Here is a 22,806-nt window from a genome sequence, read left to right as displayed (position 1 = left end):
CATACTTCAGATTCCAGAGTTGATACAGCCTAGGACACGCAGGTCACATCTCACAAACTATAAAATCAAAGCCCCATCCGTAAATGTCAAAACGTTAGTCACTGAGGTAGATCTAATTTAGGTACTTCTTGACAGGATTCAGAATACTAATCTCAAATATCAACTTAGTTTCACAAGTATTTTCTATTTTGTGTTAAGAAGTTACATACTTACATTACAGCGATCATAAATATCACCTTATTTTGTAAATCAGAACCCTCTTTCACAGTAGATTTGCAAGCAAAGGACATGAGGAATTCTGTATTTGTTAAAATTTTAAACCAGAATCCACATTGTCTATCTAGTGAAACATATTTACAGGATATTCTAAAAATATCTTGCAACTTTTTCTTCAAGCCAATTCCAGTATTACGCAAAACTCCAGACAACTCAGTGATACCCAACACAAACGCATTGTTGCCTGTCAGAAGGCAGTCATGGGCAAGAGGATAACCTTCACACACAGCATCACTATGAGACTACACACAAGATCCATGAACTAGCTTATGAGTTTTCATTTAAAATCTCCAGTTGCAGTAAGAATCATCCTCACATAGGCCTTGATAACAGGAATGCTGCTTGTGTGACTGTAACTACGTCAGACCCTGACCTAGCGAGGCCAGGGCTACGAGCAGTGAGCACCAACAGTGGTGGGCAGGCTTCCACAGCCTCCCAGAAACCTGAGCTGCTGCAGCTGGCACACGAGCAGTACTCCTGCTGGCTAAACTTAACTTTGGTACAGCTACAAAGGCCAGAATCGCAGCTCTACATGGTAATAAAGAGCAATTTGGATATGTGTTTATATTCATTTCATGAAATCTTTTCGATGATGCTTATATAATAGAATACTGAGATGAAATTTCATTGATTTAAATATACCAGAAAATCTAAGTTAACACATAGGAAATAAAGAACTGAGAAAAGAGATTATTTAAAAAAACACCAAACAACCTAATTTGCTAATGCCTTTAGACCATTAGATCTTGTGTGTAACTGCAGACGATATAAATCCTTAAGGCAAACAATCATAAAGATTTACACCCTTAAATATAATCCAGCCCACCACGCATGGAACTTCTCCTTCAGTGGTAAGTACAACTCAAATGTTCTCTGAATCAACTTCCAAATCTTAGAAAGCTTTATCAGCTCAGATGGTAAACAACTACAGGTTATTTGAGAGCTTAAATTGTCAGAAACTGCAAAAGAGATATAATCCAATTGTTACTGAAAGTAACGAATGCACTTTTCTGGTCACTTCATGTCAGGTGCTAACAGACATCAGAATCACTAACCAACACATTCACGTGAGACATCCTATGTTTGTGAATATTTACACTTAAGAAACTTTGAATTCTATCCAAATGTAAATGCCACAGTATAACTGATCATGAAAGTCTTCCAGAGTATTCTCAGTTCTAAAACAAACTAAGATTGTGAAAAATTCAGGTTAAAGTGAATCATCAGTGAACTGGCAATTCCAGAGTAGGGACAAAGCATTCAACAGGAATGGAAAATGGCCCCAGTATAAACAAGCCTACATAGGAGGACTGTGTAACACTTTGCAAAAAGTAAGTGGTAAATGTATAGGCTATCCAGCTGTTAAATGATGTACGGAACATAGTCTAACATGTTTTACAGACCAGGATTCTGACACTCCAAGATCATGTAAATGACAGAAGCAGCATGGCTAAATTTCTTGTGGTTATTTGAAAGTCTCAGTGAATACATTTCAACTTTTGGAAATCCATATGTATTTTAATTCTGAGGAACTAATTAATGCTGATCTCTACTGAACACATGAAAATACCTATGTGCTGATGAAAGATACTCTCCCTAAAAATATTGGTTCCATCTGAAAAGTGACATGCACTCTAGACAAGCACAAAAAACAGGCATTCCCCTTCTATGGTTACTGATAAAACACTTTTTTTTCTTCTCCAGCACAGATATTGGCATTAGTTGGAGGTAAAGAACATGCAGTTTCAGCATGATCTTGGTTATTCTTTGGGGATAAAAACGATTCCTGATATTAAGGACTGAGGACCAAAGCAACTTGCTTGCATCTGAAAACCATCCTGAAGCGCACTAAAGGCAACGGTACACTTGCATATACATTTCATCCTTTTTTGTATTTTTTTTCTTCTATTATACTAATTTTATTTTATATTTGTATCCTTAAACTCTTCAGATAGGCCTTGGTTTTTCCTTTTCTCTGTGCACAGTAAGATAGGGACCTGAAAGGGACCAGCAGGGACCCTGTTTGTGGTGTGCATCTCTGCAGACAAAAACATAATATAAATGGACAAGTGCATTCAGATCTATCTTCAGACAGTAATCCCAGCTCAAAATTATTTCTGACCAAAATGGCTTTTAGAATTTTTCCCTTCTACTAACTATCAAGTGAACTTAAATTATAATCTATAGACAAAAGACTGCCTTTGAGCTACACATCCACTGTCCCAAGGGTGCCAGGGAAAATTCTAGGACCACCAAGTGTGTTTCTTTAACAGAGATGAGGGAGCACTGCTGAAGATGAGAAAGATAAGATATGAGAAAATGCTGCAGGCCCAATGGCCTCAGAGTGCCTGAAATTAACTGCTGGCAGACAATTGTTGGGGTTTCCCACATAACTTCTTACCAACATAAAACATTCCCATGTAAAAGTTTACAGTGTTAATAACCTTTTAAATGCGTTTTGGCTATTTCAAAATAACATGACACTGATACTTCAGATTTATTTTTTTCCTGTTGAACTCCTGTTCTGAAGCCTTTCCCCCCCTTTTCCAACTTGAAAGCTCACTTTTGGCCTAAGACAAAGCTAGGTCTCTGTCCAAACACACTGTAAAAGCCCATTCCTTTCTTTCTACATGCTTCTGCCATCCCATTTCCTTCCTAACATTCCCTCTCAAGGAGTTTCTCGTATTTTTAACAGAAGTGTCTTCTCAGCTGCTAAATAAGAGACTCAACAAACAACAGTGTGACATGTGTAGGAGACGAGTAAGTCTTGCCCTTTCGACAGCAATGAGCTGCTCATGGAAATGCAGCCTCAGCTGTTAAAAAGACACCCCATATAAAGAAACATTGAGCATAATGAGGTCCCACCAAGCGTGAACCACTAGTAGTAGCTTTCATTTAATTAGATGCATAAATATATATTTCAGTGCCTAGTTTTAAAAGAAACATCTGGAACATCAGTGCATATACATGCACATTTTACAGATCTGACTAAAAGAGCACGCAAACTGACACGAGCAAAAGTTATACCAGTTTTCAAAGCAACAGAGTTTCTTGAAATAAAGAAGTAAGGCTAACTGCTAGGGAGTGGCACTTTCACCTTTTTGCATTTGGCTGGAACTGATACTACAAGAGAGACATTAAACACAGCAAAGCAGCCTTGCAGAGGGGAGAACTGCTAAACGCATGCTCAAATAAGTAGCAAAATAATGTCACTGCTTCAATGTATTACTTTATATATTAACTAGATGGTCTATACCGGTGTGTATACATAAGAGTCTGTATCTACTTAACACAGTCTTCAACTGGCTATTTGTAACTCAAAAGCAAGTGTTGGTTACACTAAATGCTGCCAAAGAAAGAGTTAACATGCAAACTGTCACTCAGTTTAATGCAGTTTCTGATCTGTAACAGCATGGAAAAAACAACTTCAGAACAGCTATGCTGGGGCAAAGGAGAAATGCCAATTTACACTCGATCCAGGATCTGTCCCAGTGTACAGTTCCTTCTTTCACTCCATTAGATCATGTTTGCCAGCAACTACATAGTACTAATGGATGCATAAAGCTATTCTGCACCTGTTGATTGCCAAGGCATCTGTGCAAACACAATGAAATGGAAAGAAGTGAAGCAAAGAACCCCACCATTAGAAATAAACCTAAATCGATACAAATAAAAAACTTAAAGCACTTGGCATGTATGGCTGACTTCTTGCTAAGTATAAATGGTATCAAGGCATGTTTTTAGCCCAGGACTACCTAACAGTTTAAATAAATCTGTTTACATCTTACTGAACAATATTCTTTGCATTTAACTGTCCTAATACAAAACAAAGTCAATCTTCAAGTGGGAAATGCTCAAGATGAATGAACATACTAAGTTTCAGAAAAGTTTGTTTTTCTTTTAAGGAACTACAGAGCTACTTCTGTTTTCTCACTAGGTTCAGCGCTGTTTTATTTTGATGGATCGGAAAGAATCACCACTACTGGTAGAAAATCTTCAGCTCTGCTTTGTGTTACTACTATTTCCGAGACAACAAGTACAAAGCAACAGTACAAACCTAAGAAGTGGAATTTCCTCAAGATGTTACACTTGCATGAGTAGCTGTTATTGCCAGCTGCATCAGTCAGAATATCAATTTACTCACTGCACAAATTTTAGAAAGCATGATATAAAAGTGAAGGCAGCCTTATCATTACATGCTTGTTTTCATTTCAGAAAGCTGCTTCCCCTTACCTTCTTTACATATCTACTAACACTTTTTTTTATTGCAGTTCATCTTGAAAATTAATCATCATAAATTTAAAAACATTTTCTTGCAAATCTGTCAGGTTTGTAGTGCTATTTCATTTATTACAAGACCACATGACGCATGAGAGCTCTGTATTTGAACATGACATATTTTCACTTTGTTTTGATACCACATTCGAAAATTGTTCCTATCAATCTTTCACTGGAGCCAAAACTTAACTGTCTTGTTCACTGAAACATTAAATGCCAAGTCACACAGATGAATAAAAGCATTTGCGAGATGCAAACACTTGCAAAAGTTTCCTGTCAAAAGGGTCTGTAGAAGAGAATCCACAAAAGTCCACGGTCAGTACCAAAACAAATTATTCCTAATCATTTTGGTCATCAGATCACACTGAAAGTTAAAAGAGTTCATAAACAGCCTGATCTTTAAGTAGAATTTTGGAAGTGTTTGCAGTTCTGATTTCCAAAAAATATTACAACTTCTATGCATCTGCCAGACTCAGCTTATGCATCATTTAAGATCCATGATTTTCTGCACTGTTCATTAGCGAGGAGTAAAAAAACCCAAACAGGCCATATACTTACATTCCCCATAATGCATCATTTTCTCTCTAAACAGTGGCAGCAAACAGGCATATCCAATACTGTATTACTTTCTTCTCTCATTCATGACGATGTCACACACAGGTTCTTTGATTCTGAAAAAGAAGCATTTCCCAGGTTCTAAGGATAGAGGTACCCCAACCAATCCATCATGCTTTGTGTGCTAATGATAGACTCATGCATAAGAGGCACCAGAAGCAGTCAGAGGCAGCAGGCATGAAAAGGAGTGAATCAACTGTCAAGGGTTGTGATCTGAAGGACTGCGAGGCTGTGATTAGAATTTTCAATCAGGACTTCCACAATTCATCATGTTACAAGGGAAGGGGGGACATACTTCTTCATCAGCCCTTTCTTCTATTGGCATAGCAAGTTCTAGGGTATAACAAAAAGGAAATCTTAACATCTTACACTTATACGCAGGTACTCTTCAGGGAGTGGAGAGTAAAAGATTTTCTGGGACTGCATAGCTACTACTTTTTGTCTGCATACTCAAACCCGAAACAAGATTATTTGCAGCACAGTCTTTCAGCTGATGAAAAAGAAAACACAGCTCTTCCTCTCTCTCCTCTTGTAGGAATACTTATAGACAAGAGCAAGAAGTAGCCCTGGAAACTTTTGACTGGTGTCTTTAGGGATATGAAGAGGAACAAAGTCCACCAGGAATCCTTCATAAGAATTTGCTAACACACTCTGTGAAAGTTCAGAAAATAAAAACGCAGAGCTCTTCACAAGGAAGGTATTCACACAACCTGTACGAAATCACCAGGCAGCATATAGTCACATTTTCAAAATGTAAAAAGGACCAGCAAGTTGACCGAGTGCGTAAGTTCAGAGTAATCAAACGCATGGTCTAACTTTGTTTTCCTTATGGCTTTTGTTTCCCTCGGTACTGCCTCTACTGACTCACCAAAGAAAAAACCAATCCCACAACTCAACAGCCTCAAGCAGCACTTGGAGCTGGGCTGGCTTGTAGCTCTGCTACAGCCCCCCCTCTTGAAACCATGAGAAAGTCACAAAAGATCTGCAAATATTTTGCTGCTTCTTTCCTTCCCTTCCTCACCTATGAATGTAGTAACTCTCTGCCTCTGAACACAAATTTTGCAAGAACTCATTCACAAAGGGGATTGCTGCCTCAGAGAGCAAGCCTTCAAAAAAAAGACCAGCCTGGCAATTAGGAACTGGGTACTGGTGACTTGAACGAAGTGCCAGAGGGAACGAGTGGTCTGTCTGGATCAGTGTCACTGCAGAGCCTTTGTCTCAAAATCTAGATCCAAGTGACAGCCCGGGCAGATCAGACATTTATTGAAATATATGAATGAAGCATTATTTTAAAAGGCAATTTTCATGTTAAACTATGAATAATGAACAGTAAAGAGAGTTCTTATTTGCATAATTAATGTTTCAGTTATTGATATTCCTTCAGAGGGTCACTAGCCTTTTTTCTCCAAGTTAATTAATTAATAAAGCAACTCCTTTCATGTAGGTAGTTGTAATCACTTTAATACTCAAAGGCATGTAAAATATCTGGCACTTCTTTTTTAATGTTGCAACCCTAGTGACACAACGAACATTTGCATAAATGTAAACACAGAATGGGTCCGTTTAACTCCTGACTAGAAAGAAATCCTTTGAAACTAACAAGAAAGAAATACATAAATTATGGACAAACATGGCAATACGGGCAAGACCACCTTTTGTCCTTAGATCACAACAATCGCATTTTCCTTAATGCAAATCTCAGCTTCGGGACAATATACTGCTAATGGTGGAAATCCGTCCTCACATTTAGCTGAAGATTGCTCTGAGGAGACAGAATAATTTAGGAAAGAATAGATGTTTATGGGAAAACAAATAAAAACTGGAAAACCATTAGCAAGCAGAAAGCTTTAAACGTTCAATATTTTACAGGTAATGCAGAACTTTTTCCATTAAGAAATACACAAACAAATCCCACAAACAGAAGCCTGATCCTACAAAAACCTGTTACAGAAAGACTTATTGACTATGGTAAGTCTTACTGAAGTCAGGTGAGATGGTTACTTTGCTGGGTAGCCAGAGCTTACATGCAGCTGCTGCAGAACAGGCACCATGCAAAATTCAACCTGGAAAGGCCTACTGAATGCACTGCTTGAAGAAGATGGGAAAGCTAAGAGGTTATAACAGTTAGAAAACTTTTTTCCCCTCCCTCTTTAGAGACAGTACTGAGTAACCAGGTTCAGTACAATATTATGAACATCTTGGTCCACAAGTTAGTTTAAAAGCTACAGAGCCTGCCTGTGAGCTATTGTCTCACAAGTCAACCACTACAGCTTCTTGTCTGTAAATCTCAGTCTTGCTTCATTCGTAATCCATCCAAAATGCTACTGCAAAAACCATTTTAGTGGCCTCTTTCATCATGTCTCTCCTTGATGTGGGAGAATGAATACCAGGATTACCATTTTTATCACATGTAATATTCTTAAACGAATAATAACTTGTACTCATCCCATTTCTGACCCTCTCTATCTATATCACCACACTTTCCTGCCAAACAAGCACCTTCACGGGAGGGGGAGGTTCCAGACTGCCTTCCTAAAACAGTGCCACACAGCTCTCCAAAGCCTATTCTTTCTTGTTAAAATTTCATCTCGAATATGTCTTTTATGGTGTGATTTAATGAAAAAGAAAGGGATAGAAGATGTCAATATCTGAGTAATGACACCTCTGACTAGCTGATAATCAGAATACCATCATTCTGGTACTTCCTCATCAGAAAACTGCTACTCTATCTCTACTATCCAGCATTCTAAAACATAATTTGGGTTTCTTTTTTGATTTATACAGTGCCTAGCACCACTGAGGGAAACTGGAGGGAAGGAGCGCCCCAATCCACCTCCACAGTTCTGGGGAGTGGGATGGCAGTACAGATAATAAATGCTATTATTTGTATTATGTACTCATCTACACCATCATATCAGCTGCTAAAACCTTGCAACTATTCCAGACAACATCAAGAATCATTTCAACTTGTTTTCAGACTGTAAATCTCAAATCTGATCTCCAGCCAAGAGATTATAACAAAATGTGAAATAACCTAAATATTGAAAGTCATTTCACAGAAAATGGAAATAAGATACTGTAGGAAAGGCACATTCCAGACTCGCAAATTCTCTCTTTCATGTAATCCTTATCCATAATCCACCAGGGGACTATTTGATCTCTCTCTCAGGAAGCACACCTCACAGTATTTTTAACCGCTGCAGATCTTTTTAGCCAGCGGTTGGTTGGTTGTGTACTCAACTGGTCGTTCTAGCAAACGGTATTCAAAACATGCCGGAGTAAGGAATGCAGCCACTAAGTAGATTATGAATAAAACACTTGGGTATTCTTTTCCTTATTTCTCAGTAATTACTCACGGCCAAGGAGCGTAACAGAGACCTGCTTCCTCCGTGTCTCACTTCTAAAGGACCGATGTGGTGTGGACACAGGCACTACAGGACTCAATAGCAAGTTCTAACTGCTTCTCACAAGACAAGACTCTCCTCGACAGCTTTCTCGTAGGCACTGAGGAGCTAGCTGAAGAGCTGCTATTAGTGTATATTTGTGCCTTTTTGTCAAAATCATACTTAATAAATACAAAGAACCTACAATGGACAGATCCAAGACAATATATAAATTAAATTCTAGACTAACAAAGCTCCATTAAATCAACTTTGCAATTTTATCTCCAGGGATAACAATTTGGCTTGCAGTGGTGGGCTAAATAATGGGAGTTTAGCACATTAAGAACAGATCTGTATTCAGACCGAATGGACTGTTAGCTCAGAAAAGACAGGAGGGAAATAAATGCTGAAGCAGCTCTGTTTCCTGCCCACACCACACCTTCTATTCTCCTTCATCTTCTAAAACTATCATGGTCATATATCTATCACCATATCTTTCACATTCCCTGTGAAAGAGATAACATAGGTCTCAAAATCTGTGTCTTAATGGGTGTCATCAAAAGAAATACCAATTTATCTGGATGCAGCACATGTAACATGCATAAAACCAGAGGAGGCCACAAAGATGCTCAGGGGGCTGGAGCACCTCCCCTGTGAGGACAGGCTGAGAGAGTTGGGGGTGTTCAGCCTGGAGAAGAGAAGGCTCTGGGGAGACCTTAGAGCGGCCTCCCAGTACTTAAAGGGGCTACAGGAAAGATGGGGAGGGACTCTTTATCAGGGGGTGTAGGGATAGGCCGAGGGGTAACAGTTTTAAACTAAAAGAGGGTGGATCCTAGAGGGTAGAAGGAAGAAATTCTTCCCTGTGAAGGTGGTGAGACACTGGCACAGGTTGCCCAGAGAAGCTGTGGCTGCCCCCTCCCTGGAAGGGTTCAAGGCCAGGTTGGACGGGGCTTTGAGCAACCTGGGCTAGTGGAAGGTGTTCCTGCCCATGGCAGGGGGTCAGAACTAGATGATCTTTAAGGTCTCTTCCAACCCAAACCATTCTGTGACTCTATGAAAACATCCAGAAATCAGTGTCCTGAAAAAGTGGGGGTTCTCCTTTGCCATCCAGCCACTGCAACAGTTAAGGGCTGTTTTTATCATTTCCTACAGCAGGTACCTTCACTTCCCCAAAGTTCATTTAGCAGCAAGCCTGAAAGTTTCTCCCTGACCAAGAGGCAAGTCACCTTTTCTCTCTCTCTGTCGTTGCAGTTTCAGCCATGCAGGTTTCCATGAGACAGTGAAAAATTTCTCTATTGTCAGCACTGAAAGCTTCTCTTGAAGTAGTTCTATTTTCTTGCATATAGCCACATTTTCATCATATTTTAGTTCATACATATTATTGAACTGTTTGAAAATCTCCGGATTTAGGTTAGAAAAAGAACATGAAATGTAGGCTAGGCTATAGTGGGCTTTCTAGGGAATACCCCACTAAAGCAATCTCTTGATAGGTAAGGTATCTTTCTTGCTGTAAAAGCAATGATTGTTGAGCACAGATTTTCAGTGGGCTCTGGAGGTTTAAAAGTCTTAGAAAGACCTAATTTCATTCAAAACTATCTGCTTGCTTCCTCTGGATTTTATATCTGTTTGACTTCAGATGGAATACAGAATTGGGCAAAAGAAGTGATGATACACTGTTAGCAAAAAAACTTTGGCTGAACTTTCTATATCTTATAAATACTATCTAATGCTGTCAGGTTTGCTATAGAATATTTGTTTTGACTATCTAAAAAGGATTTTTTAGCAGCGCTTCAAGGTAAGAAAAAAAATAATTATTGTTACTAGATGGACAAAATTCAGCTGGACGGGGGAGAGAAATGTAAAATTACATGATTTCTATTGCATCAAATTGGCCAATAAAAACTTTCATGTATCTGTTCCTATCTCAGGCATACCTATGAATATTTTTAAAGCAGAGATCTAATATTCTGCCAATGATTTTACTCCTGTTTTTGCTCTAGTTGAGTTATAATTTGTACTCCAAAAAGGAACCATTTTCACAGATATATATATACCACTTGCCCTATTCCAAAGAGATAGGATTCATTTGTTAGCCAAGTGGCATTCCAGTTTGAACATTCTGCAGTATCAACATCCTGAATACAGTTAAAAACTTCGTTGCTGTATATACTAACTGTTAGACGGACAACAAAGAATTTCTAACACTCTGTGTTTTAATTCTTCATGTATCTTCTTTTGCAATGAAAACCCTGCAAGCGAAAGGATTCCAGGCTCATCCTTTGTGCCACCTTTTCAGGACATGCTGAACATCACAAGCTTCACAAAGACTGCGTGCAGCGTGGATGACAAGACACACTCCAATGGTGTTTGGTTTTTTTTTTTTCCTCCTTTCTCAACAACTATTTCAACTTGTATGTATGACCTCCACAGTTTAACTGATGACTATTCACTGCATCAGTTACAAAAACCAGCCATTCTCATTTCCTTTACACTCCTCCTCAAAGAAATAAATCAGTATCTTGACTGATTGAAACACTTAACTGCCAGTCATTTTGCTTTGTCCCTTCGCTGCCTCACACCAGCCTGCATGAACTCAAGAGATGCAGAGCAGTGATTAAATTGTAACATGGAGCACTGAGAGCAATAACTGAGTGGTTATAAACAAATAACACAGTTCTTCATAATTCAGTAAAATACATTATTTGATTTTGTGCATGTTTTTGAAAGCCAGTCAAAGTAGCAGTGCTTTTTTACTAATGCAATAACATTACTGCTTAATGGTGGAAAGCACAGGAGAACAATATATGGCCTACAAATAAGAGTAAAATGTGCAAGCTTAACAATACAAGTTTATCTTCCTTATGAATTACCTAGGCAGTGCTTTTATTATATGAGATCCATTGTTTTCCGATCTGCAAATTACTTCCTGAATCTATTAACTATAATGGGAGAAATGTATTTTTCAAGTCTTACTCTCTGAAAAAAAACCAACAACCCATACAATAAATCAGTCTAAGCAGGTAAGTCTAAACTGGCAACAAGGCCAAGGTATTTCAAGTATGCAATCACTGGCTCCCTATAACACTAAAGGATTTTTTTGAGGGTGGGAGCACAGACATGAAAGGATTTAAGTGTAAATTATACAATGATAGTACAATTCTGGAGTATTACCATGCGTGTGAGGGATTATTAAAGATCAGGTAGGATTTTTCTAGCCTTACTTCAGACACCTCCAGGGAAACAAATTCTGCAATGCTCTGTAGGAGATAAAGAACAACTTGCGTATATTAAAAGGCTCATAGATATAATTCTATGAACTACAAGCTTTCTTTGTAATTCAGATACCTTAAAGTGCACAACACTTCTATCATAGTCCTTGCATTTCATGTTTTTGAAGGATGATATTTCCACTTGCTGACTTAGGATCTGCACGTCTTGAATTCTCTAGTGAGGGCCCAAGAAGAGTAGTATTATTTTTCTTCATATATCTTTCTCCCCCTAAATTCCAACACCACATTCCAAACTCATTTACCTAACCAAAATGCTTTAGATATGTATAGCCATTAAAAACACCATGATTTTCCTGAATACGAAAGATAGAGGTGGAGGTACTTTTATATGCTCCTGAAAACTGAAGTCAACAGTCAATACCAGTATTACGTGGCAGAAGATACATTTACTATATTCTTGCTGATGACATACCAATTGCTATGAAAACTCTGATGAGTCACATTTTAATCACCACAGGGTAGTTTGGTAACATTAGAACTGTGAAACAACAACAAAAGGCAAGGCATCTGAATCTGCCCAAGTGCTGCGACTACACGTACTGCATTCCTTCCTCTTCAGAAGCTCTCAATCATTTCCCAGGTGTAAGAGTTCATTGAGCTGGATTCACTTTCCAAGCTCCTCACATTTCAAATTCTCTTCTCACCAAGGCCCAAGCACCAGTGCTGTTTAAATTCTGCTCTCCGCTGTCAACAGAAGTCAACAGCACTTTTGGTATCAATGCCCTTTGCACTCTACCTCACAAGAGTCATCAGCTGTAACACATGCTCTCAAAATATTCACTGTTGCATGTGCTGGTAGAAGGTGGCAGATTTTCCTATGACTGTCTGACTGCAACAACCAGATGCAGAGTACCTTAATGAGTACACAATCTGTATGCAATATGCTCTTCCAATTACCTCTTAAATATCTGACCTTGAGATCAAAGATTTCACTGAAAATTTTGAGCAATTTATTCATGATGTTGCTATGAACAATAATATTGCTAAATAATTCCCTTTAAATAAGTTAACCTATTTAAATTTTCTCTACTCAAAGCTAGGGCAGGAAACACCCACCTACGATTAAGGTTGCCTGGTACTTCCCACTGTAAGAGTCTCCTTTCAATTGCTTGCAACTTTGCCAGATTTTTAACTGTTCAGGCTACAATTTTACATGTCAAGTGTGTCTGCTTTGGGGTGATTTTCAGGACATGAGGGAAGAAGAATGAGTTGAATCACTTCCAAGATTTAGACTGTAGAAAAACATCGTGTTTTGACCATGTTAAATAATCATTATGAACCTACATTTGAAAAGATTTCTGGATTTTGAAACTGGGAGTCAGATTTAGTCTTCATATCATGGATCTGGTTTTGATGCTAATCCTAAAAAACGTGAAGAACATGCATCTCATTTGCCTCCACTTAGGGTCACAAAGAACACAGCAGAAGCTGCTGCCACAGCTACTCAGTTAAACCCAATGGTGTAAGCCTGTCCATAGGAAGGACAAAAAAATCTGGTCTTGACAATGCACATGAATCTCAACACAATGTGATTTGATGTTCCTCCCCAGAACAAAATAGGAGTTGTATTTTACTTACAATGTTAAAAGATCATCCAACCATTACTGCTGTACCTCTTGTTGAATACTGGAAGCTGAATTATTTCAAATACTTAATTGCATTAGACAAATTTTCTAAGATGACATAAGTTAGGGCATATCGTTCATAATATTTTCACTTCCTTTCCCTGTAACCCATTTCACTAGTTTTACACTTCATCAATTTAAGTATTATTGCTAATACCTAACATTTAAACTCTGTCACGAGAGAAAAAAAATCCAAACGTCTAATTAGAAAGCTATGATGGCCATTTCAAAAAGTAGTGTGACATTTTCTACGTACATCCAATACATATGAAAGCACTGAAGACAGAAGCAAATGTGGAGCTTACAGGCCTACAGGTTTCTGTGCAGAGCAAGAGCTTTTTTTACTGCCTACTTGGGTACAAGGAAAAACTGAATCCCCAGGGTACAGAATCCCTGTCTGTAAGATTTACAGCTACACAACAACAGCATAAAGCATTAAATGAGAGCATGAGAACGTCTGTTTTACCACAGCATAAAACCAAGGGCTAATACATTTTTTTAATGTTAAACATAACACATTCCCACATACAACTGAATCAACTACAATAATATATGAAGAATACCTAATGGCAGGAAGAGCATCTCTGAACAGCAAAGTTAACTGCTAACATTACTTAACATCAGAAAAGCTGTTTTCTACCCAAACTTTTGTACTGAAATGTGACAACAATCTTTCAAACATCAACAGGTGACAGAAAATCATGCAAGAACAAAACAAAAAGAAGAAATGCATGGAAAAGCTTTCACAAAATACAAAGAAGCCTGAAGTCTCCATTACAGTGCATTGTCTGACTTACAATCGTTGCAAAGATTTAAAAGGAACTGTCTTACAAATCTTTGTGAACATTACTACACTTCAAAATAAGCAAGATACATTTCTGTCACATGCTAAGAATGCTTCTACAGGTTATATTAGTGTCTTAAAAGCATCAGCGATCAATCAGAATTATCACAGGAGGGGACTCAGAGTTATGTCAGGTTTCTGAATGCTAGAAATACGTAAGCCTTTGTACTACAAAAAGACTGGGATGTTAAAAAAAAAAAAGCGTAACATATCTACACATATGCTCCTGAAGAATTAGGCCAGCAGATTAACACTTCTGAAAACACCAACAATTAAAAGGTATCCCACTCCAGTTTATTAACAGACCGTAACACCGTTTCACAAGTTACTAGCTAAATATACAATTATTCAGTGAATAGAAAGGGAGGCCTTGGGTAATAAATAATACATTATACCTATAATAGCAACTGTTTCTTTTCTGTACTGTGACTCTTTCCTAAGCTGTTTTTCACTTTGTGATTTTGAAATATTATTGGGTAAACTGTAGCATGGCTTCTAAGGCTGCAACAACCAAACGTAATAGGCTTCTTTAACTTTAAAAAGGTAACCTTTGGGATGTGAGATTGGAGGTGGGAGTGGGTCAGTAAGACTGTTTTCTGGGTGCCAAAACTCAAGTTTATCTTCCTAAGTATGGTATATTGTTATGAAACCATAAGACAGACCCCATTAGTGATTCCTACTTTTACAGAAAAGCTTTTATATATCTTATGTATTACATACATAATACATAAAAAGATCTTTTTCATAAGCTTTAAAAATCCTTTAAAGAAGCGGAGAGAACAAACGTCCTTGATTCACTCACGCACAACAGCAGCATACCACAGCCAGACTCCTACACTCACAAGCGTTCGGTTGTCCTGTGCCTAGTTCAGTAATCCACAGATAAGTTAGGCTTCCTCCCTGCTGTAGCAGTCGTTTACACAGTGCTTGCTGTTCAGAATGAGTGACCGTAACTCCTCTAGCTCCAAGCGCCTTTCAGAGCACTGCAGACATACTGAGCTGCCACATCATGATTAAGAAGTCTCCCTCTCACATCACTGCACAGAGATGCATTAAGAATCATTATAAGTTATTACCAGCATCTCACCAAAATGCTGGCATTTTTCATGTAAAGGAAATTTGTTTTAAAAAAGCACTACTACAAGTTGCAAGGAATTTCAGTCTCCCATGTCAACCTCCCAAGTTTTTATTACAACAATAAAGTATATATGCGATAGATTAATATTTAGAAGAACTTACTCTCCGACTTGCATCATCCTTATGAATTGTTCTATTAATTAGTTATTTGAAATCAACATATTAGAAACAGCACAAAAGTACATTGTTCTCTGTACTGCTCTGTAACCTATGTTCTTGTCTTCTGCTAAAAGCTTCTCTCAAAAGTGCTATTATTAATTGCCAAGCATTGGAACTGTTCCTCCACACATCATCCCCCATACTTTCAAGATAGGCGGACAAGATTTTCTCCACTTTTTGCAGCTAAAGCACAAGCTAAAGTACATCTGAATACACGATTCATTCTATTGAGCACTGTGCTCTCCCTAATGCAGCCAGCGTAGCCAACTTCTTACAGGAAGTAATTGCTGGAACAATCAGGACTCTCATAAGGCTTAACAAGATTAATATACACTCTGTTGCCACGTCTGCATTTCATCTCTTGCAATGAGACTAAAATGTTAAGGATGCAGCCCAACAGCAGTATGTCAGCAGTGACCAAAACCTGTATAACAATCTTCTGTAACTCAGCTGAATTTTTGAGCACTGACTTATTAATGTGAAAACTAGAGAGCTATTACAAACTACTTCTATTCTTGTTGATTATAACTTAAGATTAATTTGCTCTTTTTACCTAACAGCTGCAACATTCATGTCTGAAACGGGAAGGAATCCTCAGAGATTCTGGTTCCAGTTTGCTTTTTCCAGTATTGTTTGAATACACAACAGTAACCCTGCACTGATCTCCTGAATGTTTTCTGGAGAAGAAACTGTACATAATCTCATTTCTTAGAAACCAGCACAATTCCTGGTGGTTTCTTGATCTCTGTTTCTCCGAACAAATCAAACCCTAGATAGTCTTGGAAAACTCCAATGTTAGTCTCTCTCATGAAAATATATGTCCAGTTAAGAAAATGAAATACATTTACTACCATCCAACATAAGAGTACTTCTCTTCAATAAATAATCACTGTGAAGCAGCCAAAGATCCAGCGTGGTCCACCAAAATGAGAAAAAAAAACATCTCAGAGGTAGTCCATTACAGACATTAAATGTACTTCACACATTGTCTACGTGCAAGTTATGTACACTTCCAGCCACAAAGAAAATCAACACTGTATTCATCAAGACAAATGGATTCACAAAACAAATTACATCTATCTATATTATTTTCCTTCTCCGTATTGTACTTCTTCCCATCTTCACCAAAAAGTTCCATCTAAAAATACTGATTAGCAGAATCAGCCACCCACAATGTTTACGGGTCATTTGCAATCTGTTCTTTGAACTAAAGATGATCTTTGCAATAAAGAACAGAGTTAGTTCTCTACGCAGGCTTGAGCAATATTTCAAAGTTTAATGCACATGATCCGCTCCCCTGGATTTCTGCTGTCATCAAAAAGCAAGGCAACTACAGTTCAGTGACTGAGAATAGGATTCTTCTCACCCAAATTTTAGCTGTCAGGACGGGGCATCTTGTGCAAGCTAATGAACTAGGCTTCTACAGTGAGTGACAGAACCATCCCATGGAGAGTCCTCTCTCTGCCATCTCTTCACCTTATTCAAGAGCCCAACAGAACAAATTATGCAAGAACGAAACATGAGAAATGCTACATTCAAAAGGGACAACCACATGTAAGTAGCTTGTTGGAGCAACAGTCCTGCCACAAAACACAGAGCTGCACAGAGCTCCTTTATGAAAATCACTTGCTGTTCTTTGTTAAGCCCAAAATTGGGAGTGCTGAAGTCTCAGACCTGTTTTGCGGCTGTGGCAGAGTTATTTTTCTCGTGTTGTTTCACAGCATAAAGAGGATTTCATGTCCTCCCCAGGATCACCCTGCACTGAAACCCAGAAACTGAAGCTCGGCACAGTGGGATTCACTCAATAACAATTCTCACTTTTCTCTGAGGATCTGTATACACCAAAATCAATTAGCATTTGCTACAAATGTAACATAGCAACAGCGGACAAGCCCTCATTTGATGTAAATCAGCATAGTTCTTCTAATTCGAAAGAACTTTACCAAATTTCATCAGCTGTAACTCTCACACAGTGCTTTTGAATAGCTCACTATCACTAAGGAGGTAAGGATCATAAAATTTTAGTGCCAGGAACAGTAAGTGGTCAATTCAATTTGTTATCCTCTTTAGGACTTCTCAAACATCTTATTTCTCTTGTTTTCAGAAGGAAGAAAAATGGGTCTGAATATACAAAAACTGTCACACAGGGATGGTGGGTAGAAAACTGTCCTGAAGCCATAATCTGAGATTTGATTACTTGAGCAGGCACAAAAAAACTATTCATAAAATAATCTTTATTAAACTCACTGACATTTTTTTGCTGTTTTTAAACTTGAGCAAACTGCCAACATGCTGTGAGAAGTAGCACTTCCTGTTGATTTGTTTTGTATTAATTATAGTGTAATTAAAAAGGGGAGTCTTTATTGCAATCAACTACCAGGTGTTTTAAAACAGTAAACAGAGGCCTTAACATTTCTAAATGATACCGCCAGCATTACTGTGGCACACTGACCAAACTTTAAAATGTATACACTTAGGGAGGAAGATTCTAGAATGGGAAAACCTTCATTATGTTAAAAAAGGGGGGAAAAACCCCCACCTACTGGGAAGACCCCTGATATTAGTGGTATAGCTGCTACAGTTAAGACATGACCACCTAACAGGTCATCTAATCTTGCCATTAAAAGGTGTGAATTTGCTAATAAGCCTCAGAGCTTGAAGAAAACTGACATAAAAGGCAGTAGCAATAAAAAAAACCTGTGTATTTTGTTACATAAAGGAATGGAAAGGAAAATTAAAATATTAATAAAATATTCACTGCGTCGACTGTTGATGAACTAAACAGCAGTACAATTTCATGACTATCAGCTGGACTGCATTAAAGTTTAACAGTATTTTGGTTTTTTTCCTCATTACCTTTATGATTGACTTAATCATCTAGCTAGCTGGAAATTCCAGCCCTGAGTCCTCTATTGCAGCAATGCACTGAAGTCCAGACCATCAGTGCGCTGGCAGCCCATCACCATTAACTTCAAGAGCTAGCAAAGTTCAAGGAAGCAGTCTCCTATACCACCATAGCTGCAAACAATATACAGATGTTAAAAATTATTTGATTGGTAAAGGATATACAAGGAAATCAAAAAGAAGATAAAACTGAAAATCTTCACACTCACTACCCGTTAAGAAATAGTCACCATCCTAAAGACAGAGAAAGTTTTTCTTTTTTCCCATCAATGCTGACAGATTACTGAGAGAGAATTAAAGGAAAGGTATGAAGTCAGTAAACGGAGAATTCAAGTGACCTACTACATGTTAATCTGGCAAAAAGCACATGCCAATTGAACTGTTATGGCCATTCTCCAGGCAGAGACTGACAGGTCCTGGAAATGCTGTCAAATTACTAACACACTGTCTGCTTCTGAATGAGCACTGAATCCTGCCGGCTTGGATCTCTTCATTCTGGCTTGATCTCAGGAACTACTTGAGGCACCTGAATAAAACCAATGAAGGTTAAGCAAGTTGAAGTGTTCTTTTTCTTTGCCATTTTAGCATAGTTTATTAAGAGCTCCATTTCAAGTAACTAGGAACAGAAATGAAACTTTTTTTTTTTGCTGTACAAAGATCACACATTTTTTCCCTCAGTTACTTAAAGTACTGGAAAAAATCTATAATCCTTTAGGTTGAGAAATGACCAATATGATGCCTGCTATTCCTTAAGTAACCAATCTGTCAATAGGTTAGAAGACAGTTATGTAAAAGAAAAATAAAAAATGTGTATTGCATCAATTGGATTTCCAAGTAATTCAAGTTCTTAATTTTCAAATGGGTATATTTAAAGACTTAGCAATTACAAATTCTAAATGTGAAGCTACAAATGTCAATAATCTCATTTAAATGTATCAATTGATTGATAAAATTGGTTTTGGTAGGTAGAACTAAGACAGCCATATGTTTAAGAAGCTGCTTTATGCTGTGCATTAGTCAGACTACTTCTAACCAGCCAGCATTGGTATGAAACCAGCTGACCAGATACAACAGGAAAAGAAATTTTCCCATGACTTGAATATAGTAACACTTCAGAATCCACTGCAACTTTGAAACTTATTTCGCTTACTGGAAAGCATCCATTCCAAATCATTTAGTACTCTTATCAACTCATACTCTTAATACATATTATTGTTCAGTATGCATAGTTTTTCCACTTTTAAAAAAAATATTTTCAAGTTTTATAATCTATCGTCTTCAGACCTGAGATTTTCCACCTAGTTAAGTATGTTGTGAATCTGAAAGACAGCCAGAAGAGAAAAACTGTAGCAATGCAACACTGTGGTAATTAGGAAAGTATTCATTGAAGGACCTCTTTTGGTTCTGAATATCATTTACATGGGCTAAGAACACTACACAGAGCATTATTCTGTTCTCTCTCTCATGCTGACCACACACAGTCCAAGAAAAGGGTAACCTCATACAATTTGTTCCACAGGTGGAAAAGAAGACCTTTCTTATTTTGCAGAGACCTAAAACAAGAAGAGACACCCAGTGACTGTCACACCTATGAACTCGCAAATCACTCACCCGGTCTAAAGGGGTGGTTATGCTCAGCTGTCCTAAAATGAAAGTGGAGGGGAAAACAATCTCCAACTGTAAAGCCAAAAGGTTTTAAACACTACATTTTAAAACAGAAGAGATACACTTTTAAGCAAAAAAGCAACTTGTGAAAAGTGATTTAAGCAAAACCTCCCTGAACGACACTAAGTAAGCGTAAAAGTCCTGCTTCTGGGATACCTACTCACTCTACAGGCACAGAACTGTTTTCAGGTAACTGTTGCTATGATTTTGAATTTCTGCAGACACACAACTTTTCTAAGCTTTCCAAGAATAAAACGGTGCACGTTTAAAAAAGTTCTTTTCCAGAATATGAACATACATATAGACAGATTGATAAGCTTCAGAGTGTATCTTGGAACCTAGCACAGATAAACTGATGGGTCCTACCACCTAGGGAATAACATCAGAAAAGGGATTTGCACACCAGGAATTGCTTTAAGAGGCCACAACTGCAGTGCCTGGATGCTAATCAGCTCCCAATTAGCTTCAAAGCATGCTGGCCCCAACAAATACATTCAGTACCACTTATCATCAGCAACCCTGCAAAGACGAAATGCAGCAATCACCCACAGCAAAGCACACCTACCAGTATCCCTAGCACACTGATGAGAAAGATATTTATACTGCTTTTTGCTACAAAAAGCATTGTGGGGAGATTCTAGCTCCATCTTTAATAATAACGGGAGGACTCTGTATTAGAGGACTCTTGATTACCCTCACTACTAAACAATGATACACTCACATTTCGGTATGAATAATTCTAGCAGCCTCAGTATAATCCTTGATTGTCTGCCTTTTCACAAATGTCCTCTAAATGTAATTTTCTGCTAACTACTCACTGAGGAAAAGCACCTCCTAAAACCACAGGGACGTTGCCTAACATCTAAATCTGAAGTTTTTGCAAAACAGCAATATGCCTGCTAAAAGAAAACAAAATGGCAAGCACATGTGCATGATAGGATTATTTGATTCAATACAATATAAATTAGGTCAGAGTCCTCTTTGGAGGATTCTGTGTCGAGAACTAGGTGGTCCACTAAATTTCTATTCATTTGCCTTCAGGCTCAGGGAATTGCAAAGATTCTCAAGAAACTGATATTCTTCTACCCACAAGAGTAATCACTATTTGGGGGGGGGGGGGGGGGGGACACAGGGCAGGGGGAATCTCTCAGTGTAACCACTTGACAATATCTGGAGACCTGAGAAATCTTTTAATAACACAAAGAGCAGCTAATAAATCTTTGCATATATATAACACATATGTACATGTATCCATACACAGAGATATACAAAATTCAATACAGAAAAAAAACCAGCAAGTCCTTTTGTGTACTTGGGCATTGCACTGCCCGTTTACTTTTTTACGTTGTACATATCCTTAAGAAAAGTAACAATTTATGCATCCTCATTAAACCAACAGTAATGGAATGACAGGAGAAGCACTATACATAGAAAGCACAAAGGATTACGGGCTGGAAACTCTGCCCTGAGCCTGCTCCCTGGCAGGCTTCTGCTCACGGACACTGCATTTTTAAAAGCTTACCCACAGTTATCATCCTTTCTGATTCTATAAGCAACTAAAGTAAATCTTCACGCCTCCAAGGGCCATAAGACCATGCCAAGTACTTCACATATCTAAGAGGAGGACTGAGTCAGGGCAAGATGTGACAAGCAGCCCTTCAGCAGTCCTGTTGCTCCACTGGGGATAGATCTGGTTAGGACACACAGCTGAGCCTGAAGAGCTACATCCGGGGTAGCTGCTTCCCCCCCAGCTGGGGACATGACAGCCTACAGCCTCCACACCTGCACAGACGCACAACTGGTCACCCCCAGCTATGAGCTTCACTCCAACACCTCAAAAAGCAATATACTGATTAAGAGACAAAGCTGACAGGTCTCCCTCTGATCTGGTTCTTCAAAATGGCACGTATCTTGAAACAGACCCACCACTGAACATCAGCTGCGCAGACCCCACCGTAACTGGCAAGGCTTGTGCTAGCAGAGCCCTGTGTGTGTGACTACACCACTGAAAATAAAGACTGTTAAGGACTTTTCACTACAACCGTTTTTACACAAGTTCTTACAATATTTGTTGCTCCAACAATTGTAAGATCTTTGTAAAAAGAAGAATGGGACGTTTCATACTGCACAGTTAAAACCAATGAACACTTATACCTGTAACACTTGAAAATGTGTTTGATGGCTGTGTAAGATGAGGTTGCACACAGTAACATGGTTAGCTTTCCTGTAACTCACAACATTGGGTTTACTCACTTTCTCTAAGTTGTGACAATTCTGCTGCCTTTACACAGAAATGGAAGATTGATTCATGGATGAAATTCTTAAATCACCACCATGAAATGTAATTCTGCTGTAGCTAGACTGGGCAAAAACTAGTGTTAAGGGCAAAATACAGAGTTGCAGGTTTGCTACGTGACAAGTCAAAGTATGAAAATGAAAATATTTAAATCTGATTAATTACTTGTTTCAGAATATATGCTTTTCATTCTACTGTATCAAAATACTCATAATAAAACAGTGCAGCTGATGAAGTCAAGCACTCCCTTACAAAGGCTGGCAAATTTGCAGAACAGCACTTGAAGTTCAGATTAGTAAAATCCTAATGAATATCTACTCTAATACCCATGTAA

General features: G+C 38.3%; 1 protein-coding gene across 11 annotated transcripts in view; it reads right to left on the bottom strand.

Annotated features, from left to right (window-relative positions):
• DAB1 (DAB adaptor protein 1) overlaps window positions 1-22,806 on the bottom strand; it is a 475,330-nt gene that overhangs the window by 144,374 nt on the left and 308,150 nt on the right. For 8 of the 11 annotated variants that reach the window (XM_074831919.1, XM_074831918.1, XM_074831927.1 and 5 more), the window contains one exon: window positions 5,113-5,225. The exons of the other annotated variants lie outside the window; for them this stretch is intronic. The gene's annotated coding sequence lies outside the window, so the exon portion shown is untranslated. The remainder of the gene's footprint in view (window positions 1-5,112; window positions 5,226-22,806) is intronic. 11 annotated transcript variants of the gene reach the window in all.

Source organism: Strix aluco, chromosome 8, assembly GCF_031877795.1.
Source record: "Strix aluco isolate bStrAlu1 chromosome 8, bStrAlu1.hap1, whole genome shotgun sequence".
Taxonomy (NCBI): domain Eukaryota; kingdom Metazoa; phylum Chordata; class Aves; order Strigiformes; family Strigidae; genus Strix; species Strix aluco.
The sequence above is the reverse complement of the archived record's forward strand: the minus strand, read 5'-3'. Positions and strand labels throughout refer to the sequence as shown.